The sequence below is a fragment of the Acomys minous genome, assembly GCF_964271855.1.
Source record: "Acomys minous genome assembly, chromosome: 20".
NCBI lineage: Eukaryota > Metazoa > Chordata > Mammalia > Rodentia > Muridae > Acomys > Acomys minous.
In genome coordinates, this window is record NC_140502.1 from 24,003,693 (window position 1) to 24,028,711 (window position 25,019).

General features: G+C 46.2%; 2 long non-coding RNA genes across 2 annotated transcripts; both read right to left on the reverse strand.

Moving 5' to 3' along the window:
* Positions 1 to 4,825: 4,825 nt before the first annotated feature.
* Positions 4,826 to 13,724, reverse strand: LOC311591263. Its single transcript, XR_014777046.1, has 4 exons — positions 13,672 to 13,724; positions 13,508 to 13,582; positions 6,588 to 6,734; positions 4,826 to 5,661 (listed from the first exon to the last, which is right to left on the reverse strand). It is a non-coding gene; the product is annotated as an uncharacterized lncRNA (long non-coding RNA).
* Positions 13,725 to 18,649: 4,925 nt separating this feature from the next.
* Positions 18,650 to 24,512, reverse strand: LOC311591465. Its single transcript, XR_014777110.1, has 3 exons — positions 24,442 to 24,512; positions 21,669 to 21,820; positions 18,650 to 18,810 (listed from the first exon to the last, which is right to left on the reverse strand). It is a non-coding gene; the product is annotated as an uncharacterized lncRNA (long non-coding RNA).
* Between the last annotated feature and the right edge of the window lie 507 nt (positions 24,513 to 25,019).

Here is a 25,019-nt window from a genome sequence, read left to right on the forward strand (position 1 = left end):
AAACAGGTAGAACCCAAATACTGACACTCACAGCACTACACACACACACACACACACACACACACATTCTGTCGAAGATTTTTTTTTTTCAGTTAAAACATAATAAAGAGAAGGTATCTACAAAGTGAGTTCCAGGACAGCCACGGCTACATACAGAGACCATGCCTCATGGGGGGAAAGTAAGAAAAAAAGAAAAGGAAAGAAAAAAAAATCAATTTAGGCAGTTCATGACATGGTGAACCACCCCCCCCCCAAAAAAAAACCTCTTAGCCAAAAAATTCTGTTTTTCAACGTGAAATCAATACCTAGGACTCCAGGTGTCACTTCATACAGTGAAAGTGGGAGCCACTAAAATACAGCTCACCTGAGCCCCAGCAAGAGTTAAAACAAAGTTACAAACGAGGCACAGTGGTGTTGGCCTGGAATCCCAACATCTTGCATGTGGAGGTAGAAGAACCAGTTTGAGGCCAGCGTCACCAACACTGAATGTTTGAAGCCAGCCTGCTGCGTGCTCCCCTGTTTCTAAAGTAACCCTGACAGCCAGGCCCCACAGGGCTCACTTCCTGTTTTGTTTGTTTGTTTGGTTTTGGTTTTTTTGAGACAGGGTCTCTCTGTGTAGCGCTGGCTGTCCTGGACTCACTTTGTAGACCAGGCTGGCCTCGAACTCACTTCTAATGCCAGCACTTGAGAGGCAGATGCAGAGAAACGTCCGTGTATTCCAAGCAGAATTGGTCCACATACAGAGTTCCAGGACAGACAGCCGTACATGAGACTCTATTTTTAAAAAAATCATAAGCATATATACATACATACACACACAGAGACTGAGAGAGAGAAAAATTTATCCACATATCAAATAGATAGACAGGTGCCCAGATAATATATGTTTCAAGAATCTGAAATCTGGTTTCCCACAGTCCTGTCTCCCAGGAACTCAGCCACAGGCACAGGAAGATGCAGGGACTGCCTCTGCAGCCTTGAACACAGCCATGTGAGGACCCTTTGGTACAGATTCTGGCAATGGCAACTAATATCCCAAAGACAGACATGATGGTGGAATTCAGAACGCTTCCCCCACAGCCTGTGGACACAGGGCAGTGGTTACTGAGGTGGGGAGGCAATCTAGTGGGCACAGCCATAGGGGCCCAAGAGAACTTTTTACCTGGGAAAACTGAAGCCCGTGATGATTCACCTCAGTCTCTGGCAGCTCCACCAGCTGCTACTTTCTATTTGTGTCTGAGTCTCTGTGTTTCCTGTGTTCTGGTGCCCACAGAGGGCACGGGATGCCCTGGGATTGAATTTACAAACCACCGTGAGCCACCATGTGGATGCTGGGATCCAAATCAGGGTCTTCTTACAGAGCTGCAGGCTCTACACACATGTTACCCAAAACAACAGGTTTTGTTTGTTTGTTTGGGCTTTTTTATTTTTAAAGCAGACGGTCTCTCTGTGTAATTCTAGATGTCCTAAAATTGGCTCTGTAGACCAGGCTGGCCTCAGCCTCACAGAGGTCCCCCTGACTCTTCCTCCTGAGTGCTGGCATTAAAGGCTTCCACCACCATCACCTGACAAGTGTTAGGCTTCCTGAAACAGGGTCTCACTACACAGCCCTCCAAATGGGACCTGCAAATCGCCATTCATTGTCCTAAGCCTAAAGTCACTGTGACTTTGAGGAACAGCAGAGCCTTGAAAGTAGATCTCAAACAAGCCCAGAAATAAAGAAAGAAAGGCCATCTCCTGAGAAACTGCTTTTCCCCTGAAGCAAATACACCTTGCTAAACTGATGAATCATATAAACACTTAAGTGCACACACACACACACACACACACACACACACACACACACACACAACACACACACTGAAAACTTTAAAACTAGTATGTTGATACCCAGAGGGTGGGTTTCCACACTTGGGCTCAGCCTGCCCAATGTGTCTTTGTTAAATCCCAGCCTCACGTCTATTTAGTGTCTAGAGACAGTGGCAGAGCCTAGTATGTTGTGCTGGGACTCTTAACAAAAGAATGTTTATATATTTATTTTATGTTTATGAATGCTGTAATTGCATGGATATCTGCATCCCAGAAGAGGTCCTAAGACCCTATTATAGATGTGTGTGTGTGTGTGTACAAGTGCATATATAAGCCATCTATGTAACAAGGTGTATTTCCTTGAGGGGAAAGGCCGTTTCTCAGGACATGGCCTTTCTTGCTTTAGTGCTGCACTAGTTCAGGATATGCCTTCAAGGCTCTGCTCAGGGGCAGAGGATTTTCCTAGATCCCACACTGATAGCCTGGGGGCGTGGCTCAGTGGTAGAGCACCTCCCTAGACTCCCCCAGTGAGGGAGAAGGAACATCGCTCAGTGGGGGAGCCCCTTCCTAGACTCCCCGGTGAGGAGTTGGGGTTGTGGCTCAGTGATAGGGACCTGTGAGGGGCTGGGGTTATATCTCCACAATAGCATACCCAGCCTAGTATGCTGGAGACTCTCCACTTTAGCCTCAGCAGAGGAGAAGTTAATAGAAGGCTGGGATTAAAGGCTGTGCCATCATGTCCTGCAAACCCATGGATTTTAGAATACATCTTTGATAAACTCTGCAGCTGAGGGTAATACATGTTCCAGAGTTTCAGCTTTCCACGTGTGCTAATGACGGTGTTGCTGAGACCCATTACCTGCCACAGGTGGTTGGCAAATTTGGATTCTATGTGGAGGATAAAGTTTTGTTTAGGGAAACCTTGTTACCCTATTAACATGTCTGTGCCAAATCCACTTTTTTTTTTCTTTCCCTAAATCACACTACAGCAAATGAGTATCTGTGATACAGTTAAGAGAGCTTGAAAAAGATGTGCAGTGGTGGCACACACCTTTAATCCCAGCACTCAGGAGGCAGAGGCAGGCGGATCGCTGTGAGTTCGAGGCCAGCCTGGTCTACAAGGTGAGTCCAGGACAGCCAAGGCTACACAGACAGGCACCAGGGACCATCGCTGCTGCTTATGTTCAGTGGTTATGGACCTCACGGGATATACAGTGTGGTTTGTGAGTCCTTTATGGTGACAGCACTGTCCTCTTACATGTCATTCTAGAATGAACAAATGCATGGTTTTATTCTAAAGGGGATAGGAAGTTTTTTTGGAGTAATACTGACACTGCAAAGATCATGTTAATTCTTCATTTTTGCCTTTTACTTAAGTGTCTTTATAACATGGAACTTTAAAGCAGTTAAGTCTTGATAGCCGGGTGTGGTGGTGCACGCCTTTAATGCCAGCACTCGGGAGGCAGAGGCAGGCGGATCGCTGTGAGTTCGAGGCCAGCCTGGTCTACAGAGCTAGTCTACGACAGCCAAGGATACACAGAGAGACCCTGTCTCGAAAAACCAAAAAAAAATAAAAAAATAAAAAAAGCAATTAAGTCTTTGGAAGCATGTCACCAGGATGTTAACATTGCTTGCAAATGCTTTATTTAGGGTTACTATATACATGTACACATCTAAATATAAGCATGTAGATTTACATTTTGTCTTGGAAATTTGTATTTTAATAAACTCATCCCATAGTAATGGGAAGCAAAAGAAAAGTCTAAGTTTGGGGCCAGTTGTCCCATCTCTTACTGTGACATAGCAGCTCTGTCCATCCTTTTTTGAATTTAGTGGTTGTTACAGCATTTAGCTGGGCCCTTTCCAGAAACAGCTGACAGGCATCGTGTATCCAGAGAGCCCTGAGCTGCAACTGCTGTCAAGTTTCCATTCTCTATCAGGAAGAGTTTTGTTCCTTCCTCCATTTTGCCTGCCTGTACCTTAGTGCTCCAACCCTTGGCTTTCTCCCCCGTCTCTCCCTGATCTTCTGTAGAGAAAGCATGGAAAACCATGATCACCATTACCCACCATGCAACCTGGTCCATGACAGCAACCAAAACAAAGCCAGAGAAAGTCCAAGTGTCCTGTGCCATGGCACATTGGAGAGAGACCATAGCAGTCTCTATTTTTTAATTTAGATGGCTAAATTCTTTCCCCACCTCTATCTGTAAGTTTTCTGGCCTGTCGGTGCCAGTTTCTAACCACGCCGACTCCAGAGCCACCATTGCTCTGTGAGAGTCAGGCCACAAGCAGCAGCCAACCTGGTCGTGTTAAGTCCTTTCCCTTTATCTCCCATGTGCCCACAGGAAGCTGCCTTTGTCTGTGGGTGAGAAGAGGAGTCTCTCTTAAAGAGACGTGTGGGAGACAGTTTTTTATTCAAAAGTATTTTGGTTTTAAGCTTGGGCACTTTGACTAAGAACCTTCCTTTTACACAAGACTTCTCAGACTTAGATTCAATCCCCATATTTTGCCACTTTTTTATTACCATGAATAGTCAGTCCAATATTCAATAAATTCTCCTTTATTTGTTAATCAGTAATATCCCCCCAAATAATCCCACATCGAGACAACGATGCCTTTAAAGTTGAGCACAAAGGTGACCGTGATAATGAACTTATTACCCACTCTCAGGTGCTCTTCCTCCCAGGCCAGGTAGCAGGCACTGGCTTCATTCTCTTCGCTGGACCCTGTCCTTCCTCCTCCTTTGCTTCTCCTTCTCCTTGAGTGTCAGGTGCTGTGATCTCACGCTCTTCCGCTTGCTTGCATAGTCCTCCTCTACATCTCTTAGCCTACTTGGGTGAAGCTACTGTATTTGGTGCAGCCTGGCTGGAAGATGCATCCATCTCTTACATGGCCTGGCTGGACGATGCATCCATCTCTGGCATCGACTGGATGGATGATTCAGCTGTCACTGGCATGGCCTTGCTGGAAGGTAAATTCAGCACTTACTCTCGAGGATAATTAAAGTGGTGGCTATGGTTTAGTTCTGTGTAGTAATCAATTTGAGAATGAAAGTGCTCCTGTCTGGTCCCTCATCAGGACAGCCACAACAAAATCGGACATTCCCTGTCATAGTCGTGAACAAACCAGAGCATTGCAACATGCCTTCCTCAGAAACATGTATCCAGACCAGATGAAATCCAGAAACTGGCTTCAAAACTCCAGCTTGATGTCACCACGGTGGAGGTTTGTGTGTGGAGCGTCTCTCAGGGTCATCACCTAGTCCAGAGTTTCCTGTGGGCTTTGTTTTTGTTCTTGTCATTTAATGTTTTAAAATGATCCATGTGTATGTGTGCACACCTCCTTTTCTGTATGTGCAGCAAACATGCCTGGTGCCTGAGGATGCTACAGGAGGCTGTCGTTTCCCATGGAGGCAGAGTCGCAGGTGGTTGCTAGACCTGGTTGGTTGGTGCTTGTGTCAATACTGTGACCAGGTTGGGTGATCTAACAGTCACAGGAAAGGCCTGGCTGGATGCTGCATCCCTCACTGGCATGACCTGGCTGGATGATTTACCCGTCACTGGCATGGTCTAGTTGGTTGGTTATTGTGTCAATAGCCTGGCCAAGATGGGTGATCCTAACCGTCTCTGGCAAGGCCTGGCTGGATGAATCACCACTCACTGGCATGGGCTGGCTGGTTGGTGCTCTTCTCATTTGCCTGGCTTGGATGCATGATGCAGACCTCACTGGAACAGCCTAGTTGTGTGATGCTCCTCCCATTTCAGTCACCACAGCGAACGCTACCAGAGACAAATTACACTCTTCACATCCTCTCCAGGACAGCACTTCCTCTTGATGATAATTAAACCACATCTGAAAAGAAAGAGTAGTATTGAATATTTTTTAGAAATCATTCAAATTTTTAAAGGTGCTTAATTTATATATTTAATATGCACAGTAAGATATATATGGTTTTGTTTTTGTGTTTCGATCCAAGGTTTCTCTGTGTTACCCTGGCTGTTATAGAATTCACTCTGTAGACCAAGGCGGTCAAAGATACACTGAGAAAACCTGTCTCAACAAAAGAAAACATAAAAAGGAACAAAAAAGACAAGAAGGAAGGAAGAAAAAAAGCCATTTAGCCCTGTGAGCTTAGAGCCAGGACTACAATCACAATGGAGATCTTGTATTTATAACCCTCTAGGGAGCCTTAGTTTATAACAAAAAGTGAGTGGTTGTGAAAATAAACCACCCATTCCTTTGTAGAATCCATTCCTGAACAATACCTCTGTCAGTAACAGGACGTGTTTAAAGAAAACACAGTGCAAGGAACAACAGCCCTCACCATTCATCCAAACACCGAGATCCCAGAGGAAGAAGTAACACTATCAATTTGAGGCCATCCTGGTCTACAGAGTGAATCCCAGACAAGCAAGGCTACACACAGAAACTCTGTCCCAAACAAAGAAAAGAGCAGCCTTGGATATGTCAGCTGTTCTCTCATGAAAGCAAAAGGCAGTGGAACTGGAGAGATGGCTTGGTGGTTAAGCGCACTTGCTGTTCTCACAGAAAACCCGGGTTCCATTCCCAGCACCCAGCACATGCAACTCTGCCTCCATGGGACACGACAGCCTCCTCTAGCGTCCTCAGGCACCAAGCATGTTTGCTGCACATACACAGAAGGAGGTATGCACACACACACATGGATCATTTTATAACATTAAGTGACAAGAACAAAACAAAGCCCACAGGAAACCCTGGACTAAGTGATGACCCTGAAAGACGCTCCATACACAAACCTGCACCATGGTGACTCAAGCTGGAGCCTTGATGCCAATTCCTGAATTTCCTCATTATCTGGAACCATGTTCCTGCGGAAGGCGTGTTCCAGTGCTCTGAGTTGTTCATCACTTAATATGAAAGAGAATTCCAGAGTTGGAGCTGGCCTGTGGAGGGAAGAGGCAAGAGCACTTTCATTCTTAAATTGTTTACTATGCCAAGCTAAACCGTAGCCACCACTTTACATTAAAATTTGTTAATGTTGTTGGGTTTTGTTTGGTTTGGGTTTTTTGTTTGTTTGTTTGTTTTTTGGTATGACAGCGTTCTCTGTGTAGCCCTGCTTGCTCTGTGGACCAGGCTTGGGAAAGTTGTTTTTTCTCTCCTGAGCTGTGGCATGAGATGCGAGCTGTACACAAGCTTTAGGAGCACATGGCTTGGGCGGGTCCCAGAGAGTTTACATATAACTACCCCAAGCCTAGGCTGGAAGCTTCGAGCCTCCAAACAGTCTCACCTTCTGCACACCCTGACCTTGAAGGCTGCAGCTTTCATCCTCCATTTGCTAAGCTAAACCTACAATGTTTTCAGCCTCTGAGACTTATTGCTGAATAAATTCACCCTTTCTGCTTCTCTCTGAACACTGGCTGGTTCCAGTCAGCTGTTCTGCCTCAAAAGGCCTCTGCTAGCTCAGGGCTTCAATCTGGCCTCTCTCTGCTTATCACTATATTGCTCTGCTTGGGAACCCTGCCTCTGATGGCCGCCGCACTCAGCTACACCAAACTCTACCGTACCCAGAGCTCTACTGTAATACCTTCCGGAACTCACTTGCTCTTGCACGGGCTGCTCTGGGTTCTTGTGAAAACTGGTCATACCTTACCTCTGACTTGTAGTGAATGCAAACATGTTTTTGGTTTGATCCCAAGGTTGGGATGTGAAACAGGCTTGTGAGACTGTGTGTTGTGTGTGTCCCCTGGGACCAGACTTGTCAGAGAATAGGTGTTGTTTGTCCATTACCAGAGGAGTGACCTCTTGTGGGCCCATGTTCTTTGCCAAATGAAAAACATCCTAGTGTACACACGCATGCTTACACACACACACACACACACACACTCACACACACACTCACACACACACTCACATGAAAAAGAGCCTGGACTCTCTTGGATTTTGCTGGTGGCTGTTTAATGCTCCAATTAAAGATGCTCTTAGAAATACAAAAGCCACCCTAAATCCACTTCCATTGAGTTTGGACCCCTACATTGAGCAGGGTGAGGTAGTACACACCTTGAATTCCTGCACTAGGGGAGGCAGAGGTAGGTGGATATCTTTGAATTGGAGGCCAGACTGGTCGAAGAAACTCTTCCAGTATAGACAAGGCAGCACACAGAAACCCAGTTCTCAGAAGATAGATGGAAAGAAAGAAGGACAGAATGAAAGAAAGAGAGAAAGAAAAGAAAACCCGCCCTGGTCAGCTGGTGTAGACCACACCTTTAATCTCTTCATGCTGAAGCCAGAGGCAGACAGATGTGTTGGAATTCTGTGTGACCACTCTCTGTAGTTCCAGCTGACCTGGAACTCACACAGACCTTCCTTCCGCTGCATCCAAGCACCAGAATTAAAAATATAAACCACCACTCCCTATTAATAATCTGAAAGAAAGAAAGAAAGAAAGAAAGAAAGGAGGAAGGAAGGAAGGAAGGAAGGAAGAACACAGCCTTGTGAGGACTGGAGGAAGGACCCTCATGTTTACAATATCAAAGGAAATGTAAATTAGTGTGACCACTCAAGAAACCAGTATGGAAATTCAAGACATGAAATTTGAATTTCCATATGATCCAGCTGTCCCATCCTTCAGCATATATCCAAAAGAACTAAATATGAATGCCAGAGGGTTCCATGAACACCCAATTGGACTGTGGCCTTAATTCACCAGTCTGGCCTCGAACTCAAGAGATTTGCCTGCTTCTGCCTCCCAAATGCTGGGATTAAAGGCTTGTGCTGCCACCACCTGGCTAAATATATTTTTAAGGGTACATTGAATATCTCATGGGACTGTAGAGATGGCTCTGTGGCTAAGAGCCCTGGCTGCTCTTACAGATGACCTCAGTTCTGTCCCCAGCTCCCACATGAACCTGTTCACAACATTTAGCTCCAAGGGCCCCAGTATAGATCATATTCTGCTCTTGGAAACGAGTCCTGTGTGGTTCCCAGCACCCATGACTTCTGACTCAGGGACCCCTAACCCTCTTCTGGTCTCGGGGACACTCAGAATACAGCCCCCCCCACACACAAACACACATTAAAATGTCCAAATACAATTAATTTTGTTAAATAAAATAGAGGGAACTGGGGAGTGTCACAATGTGGGAGGGTCCTCAGAACCTATATAAACACGGATACAGTGTGTGGATCCATGTGTGGCCCAAGCACTTCTAGACATGAGAGGTGGAGGCCGAAGAACTGACAACTCTCAGGCTGGCTATCCTGATGTCCACAGCAGCAAACCAGACACCGTTTCTCACACAGGTAGAAGCCAAAGACTGACACTCACAGCTCTACACACACACACACACACACACACACACACACACACACACACACACACAACACACACACACATACACACACACACAGTTGAAGTTTTTTCAGTTAAAACAGTAGTAAAGAGAAAGTATTATCACATCAAAAAAACAAGACACATGATTTAAAAAAAAAATAGGCCTGGCGAGATGGCCAGGCAGTTCCAAGTGCACACTGCTTTACCAGGGCACACAAGTGCAGTTCCCACACTGGGGCAGTGACAGCCACCATATCCCCAGCTCCATGGAATCCCGCACCTGTGGCCTCTTCAAATGCCTGTGCTCACATGCACATCTCCACACAGAGACAAGCCAATGAGCACGTACTTGGCAATAAAATAACCCTTTAAAGGGGCTGGAAAGATGGCCCAGCAGTGGAGAGTGTCTACTGCTCTTGCAGAGCGGACCCCATGGAGACGCTCACAACTGCTCAGAACTCCAACCTCAGAGGATCTGATGCCTCTGGCCTCCATGTGTACCTGTGTTCAGATAAACAGACAAACAGACACACACACACACACACACAGAGAGAGAGAGAGAGAGAGAGAGAGAGAGAGAGAGAGAGAGAGAGAAGGAGAGAGAGAGAAAGAGAGAAGGAGAGAGAGAGAGACAGACAGACAGACACAGACAGACACAGAGAGAGACAGAGACAGAGACAATGAAACATATTCAGGTCCAGGAGGTGTTGGCTCACACCTTTAATCCCAGCACACCAGAGGCAGAGGCAGGCAGATCTCTTTGAGTTGGAGGCTGGCTTTTTCTTACAGAGCGATTTCCAGGTTAGCAAGGGCTACACAGAGAAATCTTGCCTTGAAAAACCAATAAATAAATAAGACTAGAACATTTTCATTCATTTTTGGTTTTGTTTTTGTGTTTTCAACTATACAAAGATTTTTTATTTATAAACAATACAGTAGGCAGCATTCTATCCTTAAATGTTATTTCCCAAAAAAACATAAGTTTCTTTTTGTTTGGTTCAATTTTTTTTTTTTTTTTTGTTTTTCGAGACAGGGTATCTCTGTGTAGCCCTGGATGTCCTGGACTCGCTTTGTAGACCAGGCTGGCCTTGAACTCACAGCAATCTGCCTGCCTCTGCCTCCCGAGTGCCGGGATTAAAAGCGTGCGCCACCAGGCCCGGCTGTTTGGTTCAATTTTAAAGAAAAAAAAATTTAAATGCTGAGTTTAGGGCTGAAAAAGATGGCTCAGGGGTTAAGAGTACTGTCTGCTCTTCCAGAGGTCCTGAGTTCAATTCCCTGCAACCACAGGGTGACTCACAACCATCAATAAAGTGACCTGGTGCCCTCTTTGGCTGGCAGGTGGACCTGCAGGCAGAGGACTGTATACATAAGAAATTAAGAAATCCTTTTTAAAAGTCGTGAACATTTTTAAAAATTAAAAACAATTTAAAAAGTAAAAAACAGTGAGTTTTACAATACCACACTCCTTTAATCTCAGCAAGCAAGAGGCAGGGGCAAGTGTTACCATAGTTAAGAATAATACAATTTGGTGCTGGAGAGAAGCAAACACCCCACCAACTGAGCCACTTGCTGCTCTTGCAGAGGAGCCCAGTTTGCTTCCCAGCACCTGCAAGTGCCTCAGAACCATGCATGACTCTGTGCACAGGATCGGATGCCCTCTCTGACGTCCTTGGACACATCACATACATGGTACACAGACAGAGATGCAGGCAAACACTCTTATGTAGAAAAGTACTGATAATGTTATGTGCTGACTTGATTACATCCAGAATTAACCAAAACCCACGCAACTGGGCACACCCTGAGGGTTAGATTTCTTGGGGCTGGGGGTGGGAGTGGGGGGTGTTTGTTTGTTTGCTAGATTACAAGAGCTGTGGCACCTGCCCCACCTCAATGCCCATCAAGGGCAAGGGACTGCGGATTTAACACACAATAAAACAGCGGGTCCTTTATGCCGAGAGCAGCAGCAGCAGCAGCTTTCTTTCTTTTTTTTTAAAGATTTATTTATCACATATACAGTGCTCTGCCTGCATGTACACTTGCACACCAGAAGAGGGCACCAGATCTCACAATAGATGGTTTTGAGCCACCATGTGGTTGCTGGGAATTGAACTCAGGACCTCTGGAAGAGCAGACGGTACTCTTAACCGCTGAGCCATCTCTCCAGCCTCAACAGCAGCAGCTTTTATTCAGTGTCCAAAGAGCCTTTTTATAGGCAGCAAAACAGGAATGCCTCTCGCAGGTGAAATCCCTCAAGACGTGGTGGCCCACAGGAGGAGAGGGGTGCGTTCTCAGAGCAGTAAACATGACTAGCTAACCAACATAACCACAGACATGGAAGCTGCTAGAAACAGGACATGAAACAGCAAGACAGGCAGGCAGCCCAGTCGGGCCTGGTTCCCACAAAGAGCTAGAAGTCTCACCCTAATTCCAAACCCTTAGAAACCCCTGCTTGCCCAGCCTGTGATGGTAGGAGACACCTTTAAGGCCCTTGCTTTGGAGCCAGAGGAGGACAGACCACTGTGAGTCATGTGTCTACTCACTAGTTCTGGGTGACCCGGAACTCATACAAATCCTCCTGCCTCTGCCTCCCAAGCACTAGAATTAAATATATGTGCCACCACACCCGGCCAAAAATCTAAAAGAAAGAAGGGAAGAAAGAAGGGAGGATTGAGAAAGGAAAATTCAGGTGAGGATCAGCGGGAAATTTATTCCTACTTACACTATCAGTGAACATAGAAAAGAATGTGACCACTCCAGACACTACTGTGGATTTACTCAGAAAGAAAAATTAGAATTATCATCTGATCCATGGGTACCACCCCTCAGCATGTATCTGGAAACACTGAAATCAGAAGGCCAGTGGGTACCTGAGCACACATGTTGACTGTGGCACTGAAATCAGAAGGCCAGACAGTTACCTGAGCACACATGTTGACTGTGGCCTTACTCACAGCAGCCAAGAGGCGGAATCGGCCTAGATGTCCATCAGTGAGTCAGGGGATGAACAAACTGAGGTCTAACACACTGGGAAGCTGTATTCAGTGACAAGGCAGAGCAAACTGTGGTGTGTGCAGGCAACAGGGTGGACCTGGAGACCATTCTGTTCAGCTAATTAAGCCAGACTCACAAAGCCCACATTCCTCTCCACTGAGGCAGGTAAACTAACAATAATAATATTAGCAAGGCATTGTGGTAACTTAAAGGTTAACCTCAGCACTCAGGAAGCAGAGGCAGGTGAATCTATGCAAGTTTGAAGAGACAGGTGTGGTGGAGCATGCCTTTAATCCCAGCACTCAGGAGGCAGAGGAAGGCGGATCGCTGTGTGTTTGAGGCCAGCCTGGTCTACAAAGTGTGTCCACATCAGCCAAGACTACACAGAGAAAACCCTGTCGAAAGAAAGAAAGACAGAAAGACAGAAAGAAAGAAAGACAGAAAGAAACGGCTAGTGTGGTCCACAAAAAAGTACCAGGACACTCAGGGCTACACAGAAACTGTCTCCCCCACATCAATACAGGGAAAGAGAAAGAAAGAAAAAGAAAAATGGAAGAACAATTAGAGAGGTGGACAGTGTCTTGAATACTTTAATTAAGGAGAAAATATGATCCAATGTGTATAAAAACATCAAACTCATTATTTTCTACAATTAATAGATGCCAACAGCTATTACAACTGTTCTTAAAATTGCAATGCAGGAGATGGAAAAGTGTGTGCGTGTGCGTGTGCGTGTGCGTGTGCATGTGTGCTGGGATAGGGTTTCTTTCTGTAGCCCTGGCTGTCCTGGAACCAGCTCTGCAGACCAGCCTGGCCTCAAACACAGAGATTTGCATCCGTCGCCTTGGGAGTGCTGGGATTAGAGGCATGTGCTACCACCTGGACAAATGTGCTTTTTTATGATTTTATGGGACTGTAGAGATGACTCTGCAGTTTAGAGCCCTTGCTGCTCTTACAGAGGACCCCAATTCTTCTCCCAGCACCCACATGAGCCAGTCCACAACCTTAGCTCTAAGAGCACCAGTATAGATCTCACCTTGTTCTTGCAAAGAAGTTCAGTTGGGTCCCAGCACCCAAGATTCTGACGCAGGGATCCCGCACCCTCATCTGGTCTCCAGGAACACGCGAGATCCCCCACCCACAGACACATACCGGTGGTTAGTTCAAATAATGAAAAGCCGCCTGCAGCGTGGCTCAGCGGTGCAATCCTTACACAGGAAACCAAAGAAACAGAAAGTGACAACACAGTACCACAAGATTGGAAAGATGGGGAGAAAGCAATCTGTGGCCCCGTGGGATCTCGCTGTGGAACCCCGAGAGAATTTGGACACTTCCCGTGCTGGACCAGCCGCAGCCTTCTGCACCCAAGCCTGGCCCCTGCCCTTGACTCACCTGACATCGCGTCTCTCTGACTGGGTCAGTCCTTTGCTTCGGAACCCCAAGACTGTGCCGTCAGCGACGCAGGACCTGTAATTTTAAAAAAATGATATCTCAGTCATCAGGCCCCAACCCCAACCCTCCCTAATGCAGGAGCGATAATCCTTTTCAGTACTCACCGTACAAAATACCTGTTTCTTTACCTAGGACCCTGAGGTGGGAAGAAAAATCCTAACCAGCAAGCGGGAGGCGTGGTGGCGCATGCTTTTAAGCCCGGTACTCAAGGAGGCAGAGGCACCTGGGTCATTGTGAGGTGGATGCCACCTGGTCTACAAATTGAGTTCCAGGACAGCCAAGGCTACAAATGGAGTCCATGCCTCATGGGGGGAAAAGTAAGGGGGAAAAAAGGAAAGAAAAGAAAAAATGGATGTAGGCGGCTCATGACATGGTCAACCAAAAACAACAACAACAACAACAAAAAAAGCTCTTAGCCAAAAAGTTCTGTTTTTCAACATGAAAACAATACCTAGGAATCCAGGTGTTACTTCATACAGGGAAATCGGGAGCCACTAAAATACAGCTCACCTGAGCCCCAGCAAGAGTTAAAACAAAGTTACAAAGGAGGCACAGTGGTGTTGGCCTGGAATCCTAATATCGAGCAGGTGGAGGTAGAAGAACCAGTTTGAGGCCAGCGTCACCAACACTGAATGTTTGAAGCCAGCCTGCTGCATGCTCCCCTGTTTCTAAAGTAACCCTGACAGCCAGGCCCCACAGGGCTCACTTCCTGTTTTGTTTGGTTGGTTGGTTTTGGTTTTTTTGAGACAGGGTCTCTCTGTGTAGCACTGGCTGTCCTGGATTCACTATGTAGACCAGGCTGGCCTCGAACTCACTTCTAATGCCAGCACTTGAGAGGCAGATGCAGAGGAATCTCTGTGTATTCCAAGCAGAATTGGTCTACATACAGAATTCCAGGACAGACAGCCACACATGAGACTCTATTTTAAAAAAACCACAAGCATACATACATATGTGACCACACAGAGATACATACAAATTTATCCACATATCAAGTAGATGGACAGGTGCCCAGATAATATATATTTCCCAAATCTGAAATCTGGTTTCCCACAGTCCTGTCTCCCAGGAACTCAGCCACAGGCACAGGAAGATGCAGGGACTGCCTCTGCAGCCTTGAACACAGCCATGGGAGGACCCTTTGGTACAGATTCTGGCAATGGCAACTAATATCCCAAACCAGAAATGATGGTGGAATTCAGAACACTTCCGCCACAGCCTGTGGACACAGGGCAGCGGTTGCTGAGGTGGGGAGGCAATCTAGTGGGCACAGCCACAGGGGCCCAAGAGAACTTTTTACTTGGGAAAACTGAAGCCCGTGATGATTCACCTCAGTCTCTGACAGCTCCACAGCTGCTGTTTTCTATGTGTGTCTGAGTCTCTGTGTTTCCTGTGTTCTGGTGCCCACAGAGGGCACGGGATCCCCTGGGATTGAAATTACAAGCAACCGTGAGCCACCATGTGGATGCTGGGATCCAAATCAGGGTCTTCTTACAGAGCTGCAGGCTCTACACACATGTTACCCAAAACAACAGGTTTTGTTTGTTTGTTTGGGCTTTTTTATTTTTAAAGCAGACGGTCTCTCTGTGTACTTCTGGATGTCCTAGAATTGGCTCTGTAGACCAGGCTGGCCTCAGCCTCACAGAGGTCCCCCTGACTCTTCCTCCTGAGTGATGGCATTAAAGGCTTCCACCACCATCACCTGACAAGTGTTAGGCTTCCTGAAACAGGGTCTCACTACACAGCCCTCCAAATGGGACCTGCAAATCGCCATTCATTGTCCTAAGCCTGAAGTCACTGTGACTTTGAGGAACAGCAGAGCCTTGAAAGTAGATCTCAAACAAGCCCAGAACTAAAGAAAGAAAGGCCATCTCCTGAGAAACTGCTTTTCCCCTGAAGCAAATACACCTTGCTAAACTGATGAATCATATAAACACTTAGTGCACACACACTCACACACACACTGAAAACTTTAAAACTAGTATGTTGATACCAAGAGGGTGGGTTTCCACCTTTGAGCTCAGGCTGCCCAATGTGTCTTTGTTAAATCCCAGCCTCACCTCTATTTAGTGTCTAGAGACAATGGCAGAGCCTAGTGTGTTGTGCTGGGACTCTTAACAAAAGAATGTGTATATATTTATTTTATGTTTATGAATGCTGTAATTGCATGGATATCTACATCCCAGAAGAGGTCCTAAGACCCTATTATAGATGTGTGTGTGTGTGTGTGTGTGTGTGTGTGTGTACACAAGTGCATATATAAGCCATCTATGTAACAAGGTGTATTTCCTTGAGGGGAAAAGCCGTTTCTCAGGACATGGCCTTTCTTGCTTTAGTGCTGCACTAGTTCAGGATCTGCCTTCACGGCCCTGCTCAGGGGCAGAGGATTTTCCTAGATCCCACACTGACAGCCTGGGGGCGTGGCTCAGTGGGAGAGCACCTCCCTAGACTCCCCCAGTGAGGGGAAAGGGACATGGCTCAGTGGGGAGCCCCTTCCTAGACTCCCCGGTGAGGAGTTGGGGTTGTGGCTCAGTGATAGGGACCTGTGAGGGGCTGGGGTTATATCTCCACAATAGCATACCCAGCCTAGTATGCTGGAGACTCTCCACTTTAGCCTCAGCAGAGGAGAAATTAATAGAAGGCTGGGATTAAAGGCTGTGCCATCATGTCCTGCAAACCCATGGATTTTAGAATAAAACCTTGATAAACTCTGCAGCTGAGGGTAATACATGTTTCAGAGTTTCAGCTTTCCACGTGTGCTAATGACGGTGTTGCTGAGACCCATTACCTGCCACAGGTGGTTGGCAGATTTGGATTCTATGTGGAGGATAAAGTTTTGTTTAGGGAAACCTTGTTACCCTATTAACATGTCTGTGTCAATTCCACTTTTTTTTTCTTTCCCTAAATCACACTACAGCAGGTGACTATCTGTGATACAGTTAAGAGAGCTTGAAAAAGATGTGCAGTGGTGGTACACAACTTTAGTCCCAGCACTGGGGAGGCAGAGGCAGGTGGATCCCTGTGAGTTCGAGGCCAGCCTGGTCTACAAGGCGTGTCCAGGACAGCCCGGGCCACACAGACAGGCACCAGGGACCATTGCTCCTGCTTATGTTCAGTGTGTATGGACCTCACGGGATACACAGCGTGGTTTGTGAGTCCTTTATAGTGACAGCACTGTCCTCTTACATGTCATTCTAGAATGAACAAATGCATGGTTTTATTCTAAAGGGGATAGAAAGTTTTTTTTTAGTAATACTGACACTGCAAAGATCATATTAATTCTTCGTTTTTGCCTTTTACTTAAGTGACTTTATAACATGGATCTTTAAAGCAGTTAAGTCTTTGATAGCTGGGCGGGGTGGTGCACGCCTTTAATCCCAGCAGTCGGGAGGCAGAGGCAGGCGGATCGCTGTGAGTTCGAGGCCAGCCTGGTCTACAGAGCGAGTCTAGGACAGCCAAGGCTACACAGAGAGACCCTTTCTGGGGGATGGGGGGGGGAAGCAATTAAGTCTTTGGAAACATGTCACCAGGATGTTAACATTGCTTGCAAATGCTTTATTTAGGGTTACTATATACATGTACACATCTAAATATAAGCATGTAGATTTACATTTTGTCTTGGAAATTTGTATTTTAATAAACTCTACCTATAGTAATGGGAAACAAAAGAAAAGTCTAAGTTTGGGGCCAGTTGTCCCATCTCATAATGTGACATAGCAGCCCTGTGCATCCTTTTTTGAATTTAGTGGTTGTTACAGCATTTAGCTGGGCCCTCTCCAGAAACAGCTGACAGGCATCTTGTATCCAGAGAGCCCTGAGATGCAGCTGCTGTCAAGTTTCCATTCTCTATCAGGAAGAGTTTTGTTCCTTCCTCCATTTTGCCTGCCTGTGCCTTAGTGCTCCATCCCTTGGCTTTCTCCCCTCTCTCCCTGATCTTCTGTAGAGAAAGCATGGAAAACCATGATCACCATTACCCACACTGCAACCTGGTCCATGACAGCAACCAAAACAAAGCCAGAGAAAGTCCAAGTGTCCTGTGCCATGGCACCTTGGAGAGAGACCATAGCAGTCCCTGTTTCTTCATTTAGATGGCTAATTCCATTCCCCACCTCCATCTAGAAGATTCCTTGCCTCCCAGTTCCTGTTTTCTAACCATGCCGCCTCTGGAGCCACCATTGATCTGTGAGAGTCAAGCCAGAAGCAGCAGCCAACCTGGGTGTGTTAAGTCCTTTCCCTTTATCTCCCATGTGCCCACAGGAAGCTGCCTTTGTCTGGGTGAGAAGAGGAGTCTCTCTTAAAGAGACGTGTGGGAGACAGTTTTTCATTCAGACGTATTTCGGTTTTCAGCTTCGGTTCTTTGGATAAGAGACTGCCTTTCACTCAAGTCTTCTCAAATCACGCACCGTGTTTAACCACTTTTTTATTACTATTAATAATGAATATTCAGTCATATGTTTAATAAAACCTCCTTTATTGTTAACCAATAATATCCTCCAGATAATTACACATTGAGGCAATGAGTCATTAAAAGTTAAGCACAAAGCTGAACATGATAATTAACCTATTATCCCACTATCAGTTACTCTCCCTCCCATCCAAGGTCCCAGGCACTTGCTTTCTTCTCTTCTGTGGATTCTGTCCATCCTCTTCCTCTCCTGCACCTTCTCCTAAAGGTGCTGGGATCTCAGGCTCTTCCCCTAGCTTGTGTAGGTCTCCTCTCCCTGTCTTAGCCTGCTTGGATGAGGCTCTTCTCTGTGGTCAACATTCTTTGAATAATGTTCCTCTCTGTGTCTTAGGCTGGGTGGAGGATGCTGTTCTCTCTGGTGCAGCCAAGCTGGATGATGCATCCATAACTGGCAGAGTCTGGTTGGATGATGTTCCTCTCATTAGCTTGGCCTGTTTGCATGATGTCTCCATCACTGACATGGACTGTTTGGATGATGACTCCATCAGTGGCATGGTCTGGTTGGATGATGCATCCATCACTGGCATGGCCTGGTTGGATGATGCATCCATCACTGGCATGGCCTGGTTGGATGATGCATCCATCACTGGCATGGCCTGGTGCGTGATGCAGTCATCGGTGTCATGGCGTGGTCGGATGACGCACCCATCATTGGCATGGTCTGGGAGGAGGGTGCTCCTCTCATTTGCGTGGCCTCCTTGAATATTCTCAGAAATGAACTCCTCTCATTTTCTGTCATATTTGTCATCACTAGGTCTTGATAACACTTAAACCATTCCTGAGAGAAAGGATAGTTTTCATCTTTTTAAGAAATGATTCATCAAGCTAGGCGGTGGTGGAGGATGCCTTTAAATCCTAGCACTTGGGAGGCAGAGGCAGGTGGATTGTTGTGAGTTTGAGGCCAGCCTGGTCTACAAAGCGAGTCCAGGACAGTCAAGGCTACACAGAGAAACCCTGTCGTGAGAACCACCCCCCCCAAAAAAAAAGAAAGAAAAAGAAATGATTCATCCTTTTTAAGGAGCTTTAATTTATATACTTAATATATATAATAAATTTTTATATGGTTTTGTTTTTGCTTTTGTTTTGTTTTGTGTTTTTTTCTTATTTTTGGTTTTTCTAGACAGAGTCTCTCTGTGTGGCCTTGGCTGTCCTGGACTCACTTTGTAGAGCATGCTGGCCCCAAACTCACAGTGATCTGCCTGCCTCTGCCTCCCTGTTTTTGATTTTTGAGACAGGGTTTCTCTGTGTAAACCTGTCTGTTCTGGAATTCACTATGTAGACGAAGCTGGCCTCTAACACAAAGTTGTGCCTGCCTCTGCCTACCAAGGGCTAATATATAACATGTATGCTGTCACACAGATATTTTTCATTGTTATTTTAGGTTATGCTTGTATACACCTGGTTGCAGTGCCTATAGAGAGTAGAAGGGGACATTAGGGCACCTCTAGCTGGATATACAGGTGGCTCTGAGCCACCAGGCCAGTGCTTGGCATTGAACTCTTGCCGTCACAGGAACAGTCATTGCCCTTAACCACTGAACCACCTCCCCAGCCCCAGACATTTATATTTGACTCCGTTTTTGAGACAGGGCCAATATAGTCTGTGCCAGGGATAGAACCCAGGACTTTTTGAAAGTCAAGGCCATCAACTAACACCATCACCTTTAGCCAGAGAGCTGGATAATAAAGTGATGAGTCCAGAGGAGAAATGTCCCATCCTCAGGTGAGAAAGCAGGTTACTAATCTCTCACAGATATTTAATATGCTCTTTCAGCCTCCCTGTCCTTGGTCCCTGAGGTAGATGGTTTGAGACTCTGTCAGTGGCTGGAGCAGACAGGGTGCTCCCACCCTAGATCACAAGACAGTAAGAAAAGATGGCTCTGGACTGTCAAGGACAATATTCTGAGCCCTGTGTGGTGGCCTACTCCAGTAGCCCAGTTCATGGGAAATAGAGGCAGAAGAGACAGGAGTTCAGGGCCATCCTCAGCTATGCAAGTGTGAGGCTAGCCTAGGCTAAATATGACTCTGTCCCAAATAAAAGGAAGCAATAGAAAATAAATAAATAAATAGTAAAAATAAAAAAGCAACCTACTCCCACGTGCTTTGTTTTATCAATACAACACAGGAGAAGACAGGAACCAGCTCCTCTAAGAAAGGGCCCTAGCCAGTCCATAGTGGGGCATGCCTTTAAATCCTGGATTCAGGAGGCAGAGGCAGGTAGATCCCTGAGTTCAAGGCCAGACTGGTCTACAGAGTGAGTTCCAAGGCCGTCAGGGATAGAAAAACACAGTGTGCAGGGAACAGAACAAGAAAGAATAAAAAGAAGGGAAGGAAGGAAGGAAAGAGGAAGGGAGAGAGAGAGAAACAAAGATTCCCACTGAGCCCTGTTGGCCTCAAGTCAGGCTTGCCTTCACACTGCACAGCTGGTATGTGTAATCCTCTAGGGAGCCTCAGTGTATCTGAATAAAGTTGGTGGGTAAGCAAATAAACAACTCAGGAGCTAGAGAAATGGGTCAGAGGTTGGGAGCACTGTCTGCTCCTCCAGAGGTCCTGAGTTCGATTCCCAGCAACTACATGGTAGCTCACAGCCATCTATAGTGAGATCTGGCGCCCTCTTCTGGCCTGCGGTTGTACATTCAGGCAGAGCACTGTATACATAATAAATAACCACATCTTTAAAAAAAGAAAAGAAAAGACAAAGCTCATTCCTCTCTAGCATCCATTCCTGGACAACGCCACGGTCAACAAACAGGAATTATTTGATTTTAAAAAGTGCAGGCACTTGTGCTACCATCACTCAGGAGGCAAAGGCACAAGCCAGCCTGACCTACATAGCAAGTTCCAGGCCATCCAAGGCTGCACAGTGATACCCTACATCCGGAATACAGTCATATCAATGCAGTATTGACAGTGAAATATGGGCATATGCCTGTAACGCAGCACTTTGGGAGGTGACAGCAGGAAGACCCTGAGATCAAGCCAGGCCTTAGAGCCGGGCGACGTTGGCACATGCTTTTAATCCCAGCCATTGTGAGGCAGTGGCAGGCACATTTCTGTGGGTTCCAGGCCAGCCTAGCCTACAGAGTGAGTTCCAGGACAGCCAAGGCTGCACAGAGAATCCCTACCTCAAAAAACAAATAAATAAAAGGCTAGCCTTAGATCTGGGAGGTGCTCGCTCATAAATGCAAAGGGGGTGGAACTGGAGAGATGGCTTAGTGGTTAAGAGCACTTGCTGACCTTGCCGAGGACCCAGGTTCCATTCCCAGCATCCAACACCTGTACCTCGGCCTCCATGAGATAAGACAGCCCCTTCTAGCCTCACTGGGCACCAGGCATGCACATGGTGCACAGATAGAGAAAGCATGCACACGTTCACATGAAAAATGTACAGTTTTTTTTTTTTTTTTGGTTTTTTGAGACAGGGTCTCTCTGTGTAGCCTTGGCTGTCGTGGAGCCTGTAGATCTGACTGGCCTCGAACTCACAGCGATCCACCTGCCTCTGCCTTCTGAGTGCTGGAATTAAAGGCATGTGCCACCACGCCAGGCTAAATTTACAACTTTACATGACTAGAAGAAAGCAAAGCCCACAGGAGGCCCTGGGCTAGCTGACTACCCTGAGACACACCCAGGCACCAACCTCCACTACCATGTCCTTTAGCTGGAGTCTTGAGGCCAGTTGCTGGATTTCCTGGAGGTTTGGGAACATGGTCCTGTAGAAGGCATCTTGCAGTGCCAAGTGTTGCTCAAGACTGATTATGGTCCAGAATCCTTCATCGCGCACTGGCTTTCCTGTTCACGGAGGAGACAAGAACATTTTCCTTCGTTTTTGTTTTTGTTTTTGATCTGTACAAAGGGTGTTTATTTATAAATAATACAGTAGGCAGCATTCTATCCTTAAATGCTATTTCCTCAAAACATGAGTTTCTTTTTGTTGGGTTGGATTATTAAAGAAAAATTTAAAATGCTGAGTTTAGGTCTGGAGAGATGGCTCAGAGGTTAAGATCATTGGCTGCCCTTCCAGAGGTCCTGGGTTCAGTTCCCAGCAACTACAAGGTGGCTCACAACCATCAATAAAGTGATCTGGTGCCCTCTTCTGGCAGCATGTGTACATGCAGGCAGAGCACTGTATACTTAATAAAGGAAATCTTTTTTTTTTAAGTTGTGAACATTTAAAAATTTTTGAATAAATTTATAAATAAAAAAATTTTGAGTGTTATGATAGCACACTACTTTAATCTCAGGAAATTGAGTTCCAGGACAGCCAAGGCAACAAACAGAGACCATGCCTCAGGGGGAAAAAGAAAGAGAAAAAAGGAAAGAAAGTAAAAAAATGAATTTAAGAGGTTCATAACACAGTGAACCCAGAAAAACCACTCTTAGGCCAAAAAAAAAAATCTGTTTTTCAAGGTGAAGTCAATACCTAGGACTCCAGGTGTCACTTCATACAGCGAAATCAGGAGCCTCTAAACTACAACTCACCTGAGCCCCAAGAGGAGTTAAAACAAAGTTACAAAAAAAAAAAAAGGAAGAAAGAAAAAGAAAAGAAAAAGGCACGGAGGTGTCAGCCTAGAATCCCAATATCGTCCAGGTGGAAGTAAAAGAACCAGTTTGAGGCCAGCTTCACCAACACTGAATGTTTGAAGCCAGCCTGCTGCATGCTCCCCTGTTTCTAAAGTAACCCTGACAGCCAGGCCCTGCAGGGCTCACTTCTAATCCCAGCACTTGAGAGGCAGATGCAGAGGAATCTCTGTGTATTCCAAGCAGGATTGGTCTACATACAGAGTTCCAGGACAGACAGCCACACATGAGACTCTTTTTTTTTTTATTTTTATCTCTTGGTTTTTCGAGACAGGGTTTCTCTGTGTAGCCTTGACTATCCTGGACTCACTTTGTAGACCTGGACTCACTGTGCCTCGAACTCACAGTGATCCACCTGCCTTTGCCTCCCGAGTGCTGGGATTAAAGGCGTGCGCCACCATGCCCAACTGAGACTCTATTTTAAAAAAAACACACACAAATATACATACATACATACATACATATGTACACACAAGCAGGCACATATGTATTTATCCACATATCCACTTATCTGGACAGGTGCCCAGATAATATATATTTCCAGAATCTGCAATCTGGTTTCACACAGTCCTCTAGTCAGTTGGCAGGGCGGTGTGACACGCATGGTTAATGCCAGCACTCAGGAAGCAGAAGCAGGCTTCTGTGTACATATGTATGTACATATGTATATTTGTGTGTGTAGGCCAGACTGGTCTACAGAGGATGTTCCAGGACACTCAGGGCTACATAGAGACTCTGTCCCGAGCCGGGCGTGGCGGGGCACACCTTTAATCCCAGCACTTGGAGGCAGAGGCAGGCGGATTTATGTCACTTCAAACTCAGCCTGGTCTACAAAGCGAGGCCAGGATAGATTACAAAGAGAAACGCTGTCTCAAAAAACACAGAGAAGGGAGAGAGAGGGAAACAGAGAGAGAGAGAGAGACAGAGACAGAGACAGAGAGACAGAGAGACAGAGACAAAGACAGAAAGACAGAGACAAAGACAGAAAGACAGAGACAGAGACAGAGACAGAGAGAGAGACCGAGAGATTCTGTCTCACCCACATCAAAAAAGAGAAAAAGAACAAAAGGGCGGGGGGATGAGAGAGAGACTGAAAGAGGAGACAAGTGATGGTGACACATGGGTTTTTGTTGTCGTTGTTTTGTTTTGGTTTTGTTTTTTCCTCTTTTGGTTGTTCGGAGACAGGGTTTCTCTGTAGACCAATCTGGCCTCAAACTCAAGAGATTTGCCTGCTTCTGCCTCTCAAGTGCTGGGATTAAAGGCGTGTGTCACTACCACCTGGCTAAATATATTTTTAAGGGTACATTGAATATCTCATGGGACTGTAGAGATGGCTCTGTGGCTAAGAGCCCTGGCTGCTCTTACAGATGACCTCAGTTCTGTCCCCAGCTCCCACATGAGCCTATTCACAACATTAAGCTCCAAGGGCCCCAGTATAGATCGTGTTCTGCTCTTAGCAACGAGTCCTGTGTGGTTCTCAGCACCCACGACTTCTGCCTCGGGGACCCCTCACCCTCTTCTGGTCCCCGGGAAGACTCCATATCCCACTCTCACAGACACATACTGGTATTAATTATAATATGGAGCAGAGGGCTGGAGCACGGCTCAGCCACGGACTCCTCCTTACACAGGCCACACCATGGGCTCTAGACTCAGTAGGAAAAAGAAGCAGCGTGTGACAGCACACTACCAGAAGTTATGCAGGGTAGGGAGAAAGAAATCTGTGGCCCCCATGGGACCTAGCTTGGGGCCCCAGGAGAAGTTGGACACCTCCCATCTTTGTCACAGCCACAGCTGTCTGCACCCCAAGCCTGGCTCTGCGCTTTACTCACGGGGCATCCGTGTGTCCCTCCCTGGGGTTTGCTCCTGGATGGGTCGTATGCTCCGGATCCTCAGAGACTGTGAGCTCCTCCTTGCAGGACTTGGCCATTTATAGTGTCTCCATCCTCAGGCCACTCCCCACCCTACCCTAATCCAGGAGGATAAATCTATTCCATTGCAAACTATACAGAACCAGTTTTGGCTTGGTGGGTTTTATTGCGATTGGTTTTTGTTTGTTTTGTTATTGTTGTTTTGTTTTGTTTGTCAAGACAAGGTTTCTCCGTGTAGCCTTCACTGTTCTGGACTTGCTTGGTAGAGCAGGCTGGTTTCAAACTCACAGAGTTTGTTTTTATGTTTTGTTTTGTTTTTTTCCAGACAGAGTTTTTCTGTCTCTTGGCTGGTCTTGAAGTCACTTTGCAGACCTTGCTGGCCTTTAACTCAAAGAGATCCATCTGCCTCTACCTCCTTAGGGCTGGGATAAAAGGCAGCCAGTTCTAATTCTAGGCTGAATTGGGGTTTTATCTAAATTTCAGTAATTCTGGAAGTAGAGCTCACTGCTTTGGAGCTTGTTTCCCACCCAGGCACCAGG